Raw genomic sequence first — 6,476 nt, 5'->3', positions numbered from 1 at the left:
TAAAAGTTAATCATGATTTATTCTCATTTGGATTTCACCACGTTAATTATGGTTCCACTAAACATGATTACGGTAACCTCGATTAACTGTATTAATCATGACTAACGTTACTAGTATCTATAGCCATGGTCAGCTGTGTCATCTGATAAGATAACAACAGTTCGTTGATTGTTTTTCGTATTTGAATTTCAAAATTTTTATCTGTACACTGTACAGTGTACTGTATTTTATAATACCAAATTGAATTTAAAATTAACATTACCATTACCGTTAATAGTAAATACGTACTTAAAATTTAAATTATGGACTGTCAAAATTTAAAAAGGAAGCGAGAACGTACTTTTGAGTACGCGGAGAAGTCAGTTCTCTTAAACATAGTAACTGAGCACTTCAATATTATTGAATGCAAAAAGAAGAATGGGGTAAGTATGAAATTAAAAAACGCTGAATGGCAAAAAATTGCTGACAAATTCACCGCAACATCATCAACTTACCCAAGAGATTCCCATAGCTTGAAAATGCTTTGAGAAAATCTTAAACGGAAGGCAAAGGCGACATTAGCTATGCAAGCGGATAATAATTACCACACAGGTAGTACATACACATTACATAAATCATGTGATTTGACATTTTTATTAATTTATATTGTATTCTTTTTATAGGAGGAGGAAAAGCGAATAATGTTGTCGCTGATCCAATAGTGGACATGGTTGTGGGGCTTATTCGGCCACATGTCGAACCCTTTCATAACATATATGACGACAATTGTGAAGAGGGTAGGAGCAATATCACCACTGGTATGTCTATTTATTATATAGTTATAATTATAACATCAATTGATTCATAAAAATATTAAAAAATTAATATTAAATTATAATAAAATAAGAATCCTTTTTAACATAAAATATATAGTAACAGAAATAGAACCAAAATATTTTTAAAACTATATCTAACTAAATAAACATTAGGGTTGTTTATCTGTTTAATAAAAAATATTTGTGTATAACGTAAATGTTTTTTTTTTTTTAAATATAAAGCTTTTTTGTACAATAGCATTAAAATACTAGATTATGATATTATATAATATGTTTATTTCTAATAATATCTTAATACTAAACTTTTAATATATTACAGATAAAAAAGATACAAATGAGTTTGAAGAAATTATTGTAAACGATGTGTTATACCCTGAGGTCAGTAGCATTAATTAATTAATAATTCCACCGTAACAAAAACTTATACTTAAGCATATCTCATAACTTCTTGTGTTATTATAGGATATCAACAATGATTTAGAAGATGATGACATTTTATTACAAAATAACTGGTCTCAATACAATCCTGCCATAATGAAGACTCAGATATCCACTGCTCTTCGCCAACCTCCAAAAGCATCCCTATCAATACCCTCCACTTCAAAAATATCAACTTATGATAATATGTCAGAGGACATTTAGCCCACAGCTGTATCAACTCCCCTAAAAGATGTAGATGGCAAAAAATAAGTGTCACGAAGAAGACCAGTTCAGAAACATTTTTTGAAGCCAAACAATTATCTCTTAATGCAATGAATAAGAATGCTGGAGAAGAGCACAAAGTGCAGATGAAAATCTTAAAATTAAAGTTATTACAAGAGGAAGAAAAATTAAAACAAGAAAAAATGAAGACTGAAATACTGAAACTCCAGATCCAGCGTGAGACTGGAACAGAATGGGTATTTGACAGCAATAATGAAGCTGATAACATAGACTGATTATTTATTGTTATACTTATTATTATTATTATTATGTTTTAATTCAAGTTTTTATTATTTTATTATTATTATGATTTAATTCAAGTTTTTTATAATATTATATTTTTGTAACTAATATATCACAGAAACAGAATGTCAGAGATAATTTATTTTTAAAAACATGTTATAGGTGAGTACACATATTGCTTAACACTAATCATTTTGTTGATGTGAGGTTAAACTGAAACAAAAAAACAAGAAAAAGGTTAGATAATAAATTGGTACTCTAAAATAAACCTAGATTATATTCAACAAACATCTAATTATATCAACAAAAATAAATATAAAAGTTGTGACTGAGAAGATCTCAATAAAAAATTCTGTTAATGATTCTATTTTTTTTTTTTTTTTTAAACTAATTGAAACAGTTGAATTTACTAATTATATCAAAAACATTAAGGATAATTCTTCATATTATGAAGGTTCCTTGTCGAATATAATAAATTTAAATTTTTGCAATTAAAGAATAATAATACTCATTTAAAAATTAAATCATTTATTTTACATTTTGTAAATGTATTGACAAAAAAATGTGAAAATGTTTTCCCATCTATTTTTAAGACATACAAAGTTAAATATTTAGGTCTGTATATTAACAATTGTCTAAAATGGAATGTGCATATTAATAACTTAATTCAAATAATTGATATTATCGTAAAAAAAATATTTACTAAGTTGTACCATTGAACTAATTGAAGATATAGAATATAGATACAAAACTACTCTTGTACAAAAATTACAATTTAATACAAGTACATACTAGTAATTGTAAAACAATGGATGGGGAGTGCCCAACTATTACAATGTGTAAATTTTTTCTCTTATACATTATTAATTTATAATTGGAAAATAAATAAAATATCGAAAATGTATAAAAAAAGAAAAAATTGAGTAAAGGGTAACAAAAAAATTAAATATAAATTTGATGGTACTAAAATGAATTTTCTTACAAATTCAAAACTCTATATATTATGTACTTATATTTTCTATGAATATTATTCTGATTGTGCAATCAACTTATTAATATTATTATATTTAATCATAATTTACCTCTCAAAGTGACCATCTATTAACGCCTGCCGCCCACTGTTTTGCTGTGTTACTCTTCGATTAATGGGGTTTGGTGCATATTCAACTTCTATGTTGTCCTAGGCAAATATTTCTTCCCAAGGAGCAGGGAGTATCATATCAAAGCCTCTGGGGACTTCTTCACCAGCACTTTGGGCAATATTATGCAATACCAATGTTGCAGTGATGATAGGGAAAACACGCATCAGTTTTACTCGTAAATTTAAAGCTATTACTGGAAACGTCTTTTCCAAACACCGAACAATCTTTCAATGACATTTCTCGTCCTTATCTGTGACTAATTATACAAGTTTTCCACTGGTGTATGGCATTCTTGTAGTGGTATCATCATGTAATTTGCAGAGGCATAGCCACTATCTCCTACCAGTACTGCGTCCCCATAAACTCCTTGCTCAAATAAAGCTCTTCTTTTTGACTCACGAAATATTCTGGATTCATGAGTGCTTCTATCATATCTTGCAACAATATTCATTATTTCTAAATTAGCGTTGTATATCGCCTGAACGTTTAACGAAAAATATCCTTTGCGGTTTCGGAAACGCTCAGCGGATTCTCCACTTGTAATTCATAAAGAAAGACCACTAATGTAAAATGTAACTATAATTGTAAAAATTAAAATAAAATAAATACATTTATATTGATAGAAAATTGTGTCTACGAGTGTAATTACTGGTACCTACTAATAAGAAAACAGGTATAAGTATTAATTATTTTTGTAAATACCTGGTGATTGCCACAACTTCACATGGGTACAGTCAATAGCACCGATGACTCTTGGGAACTTGGCTCTTCTGTAAAAATTTAACTGGGTCTGTCTTATATGTTCTGGTGTTTCAGGAAATTTAATATATTGACTCCGCAAGGACGCAATAGTACAACTAACTTTATGCACTATCCTATTTACTGTTGAGGAACTAAAGCCACACAGATCCCTGCAGTGATTTGAAAACATCCAGTGGGATAAAATCGAAGAGTGCATAATAACTGATTAATCGGGGATATACAGTTATTTCTGTTTGAAAAAAAAACTGTTATACTTTGCAGACTTTTTGTTATTATAAGCTCTAACTTCACTGACTAACCTGTCTGTTTCATACTCGAGATTGATGTTCTATTTTTTCCAGAATTGACAAAACTGTAGGTTTTGTCAGTCTGTACCTCGTAATGAAATCCCGATCATCCAGACTATTGAAGTCTTCGGCCCTTTCCCGTATCCATCTTGGACGGCGGACAGCGAAAATTATCAAGTCGTCTTTGTCGTTTTCAAAACAAAGTTGAAACACACGTTTACAAGCTGGTTGCATTTTTTAAAAATATAAATATATTTAAAACCAAAAAACACATTAACAAAACACTTGAAGTTTAAACAAAATACAAAATCCTATACAAAACAGAAAATATTTTGTTAATATTTTTTAAATATTTTAATAATTGATAACATTATCAATATCTCCGGAAACTAACCGCGATTAAGAACGATAAACAACCGAAATTGGGCGGTTAGTTCTTAATCACGATTACGCAGCGGTTACGCTTAACCGAGTTTGGTGAAATCCAAAATCTCTGGTTATCAATAATAATCTTGATTAAGGTTAGTTAACCGCAATTAACAAAGTTGGTAAAATCGGCCCTAAAATAAGGATATATAAAAAATATACTTTTATTCATAAAATTATAATGTTAATTTATGTTAAATTTAGTTGAAAAACTTCAAGAAAACCAAAATGCAAAAAATAATCTAAATAGTGTTTATAGAAAAAAACAAGCTAGGTTATTATTTTTTATTTTTTGTTTAGTTATTTTAAATTTAATTTTTAAATAATATATGGTTCTATTCTCTAGCATTATTAATGCAAATAAAGAATGGTCAGAAGTTGCTAAATTGAAAAATGATGTTTTGGAATAGAAAAAGAAGTTGCTGAAAAAAGAACTTGTTTTCAAAAGAAAATAAAACGCATTTAAGTTGGAAATATTGACATCTGAATTAGCTGTTTTAAAAAAAAATAATTTATAATCCAACTGGCAAACAAACAAAAATACCAAGAATTTTATATATTTATAATAAAAACAAGACTTCTATTTATTATTAAAATTTTAATAAGATTTTGAATAATAGTTGATCTTGTTCTATCATTTGTTTAGTTGTTTATATTTTCATTAATTAGATTATTATTGATAGAGTTCATTAAATTTATTTGCCCTTGGATTTCTAGTGTAGTTGGAGGTATATCTTCTTTTTGTAAGATAGCAATATTGTGAAAAACAGCTGTAGGTATAATAATTGCTTCTACTTTACTAATATTCAAACGGATACCTAAAGATAAAACCGGGAACCTTCTTTTCCAGACACCATAAGATCGTTCAACAACGTTTCTTGTTCGAATTTGTGATTCTTGAAAAAAATGTTCAGCTTTTGTGACTGGATTTAGTAATGGTGTAATTAAATAATTTTTAACTGCATAACCTCCATCACCAACAACTAAACCATTTCCAAATTCTTTTGCTTCTAGACGTCTAAAGATTGAAGAATTGAAAAAGATAATAGAATCGTGTGATAATCCAGGCCAACGAGCAACTATATCTCGTATCATTAATTTATCATCTGAAATAGTCTGAACATTAATAGAGAAAAAGTGTTTTTTATTTCTGTAGTTTTCTGCGTCGTCGCCACTTGGTGATGATATTTTGATGTTTGTGCAGTCAATAGCACCAATGCATCGTGGAAATTTCGCTTTAAAATAAAATCTAGTCTGAAGATCAGAAATTTCATTAGCATTACTAGGCACATTAATGAACTTTGGTCCGAGTCTCGCTAAAGCAATATTCATTTTTTTTTATCATATTTGATGCTGTCGAATAATGTAAACCAAATAGCTCACCTACATTTATTAAATATACGTTGATGTATAAAACCTTAATGTTAATAACAGTGGTTCTGCAGTGACTGCACAATCTCTAAATAAAAAATGAAAGTATAAAATTTGAATTAAAAATTAATTGTAAGAACACAAGACTAATACTTCAAAGCTGTATGTAAAATTACAGTGAAATATATAAGTTAATCATTTTTAATTGAATCCATAAGTGGCATAGGTTAGATTATAATTTATTATTAGGGCTGTGATTTTGTGAAAAGTCATTTATTTTCTGGTGTTTTCTTAATATAATAACAAATATTTAAAACCGTTTGAGGATAAATCGTTATCATTACGCAATTCCGTAAAAATTTAAAATTTACCTATTCATTTTATTTTACCTTTGAGTAACAGTTGTAACTTCTTGTTGAACCATTTCTAATATAATTTTAAACGTATTTTTACTTATACGGAATCTGGCAAAAAAGTCTTGATCGTCCCATTTATTTAAATGGTCTATTCTTGTTGACAATAAGTATGGTCTTCGAAGTCTGTTGAAGTATTGGTTCATATAACCCAAAAACTCAATTTCTTCATCAGTACTACTGTCACTACTAGTGCTGCTGCTTAAATAATCCATCTAAGTTTAATATTTAAAGTACACTTTTTGTAATGTGACAATATCAAAAGTGGTAGGTACTGTAATAAAATAAGTTCGATATTTTTTAAATTAAATGGTG

The 6,476-nt window shown here is 28.3% G+C and overlaps 1 pseudogene; it reads right to left on the bottom strand.

Moving 5' to 3' along the window:
* Window positions 1-2,838: 2,838 nt before the first annotated feature.
* Window positions 2,839-5,709, bottom strand: LOC112598620 (annotated as a pseudogene).
* Between the last annotated feature and the right edge of the window lie 767 nt (window positions 5,710-6,476).

The sequence above is a fragment of the Melanaphis sacchari genome, unplaced genomic scaffold, assembly GCF_002803265.2.
Source record: "Melanaphis sacchari strain LSU unplaced genomic scaffold, SCAv2.0 Contig495_pilon_pilon, whole genome shotgun sequence".
Taxonomy (NCBI): domain Eukaryota; kingdom Metazoa; phylum Arthropoda; class Insecta; order Hemiptera; family Aphididae; genus Melanaphis; species Melanaphis sacchari.
This window is presented reverse-complemented; position numbering and strand designations above follow the sequence as displayed.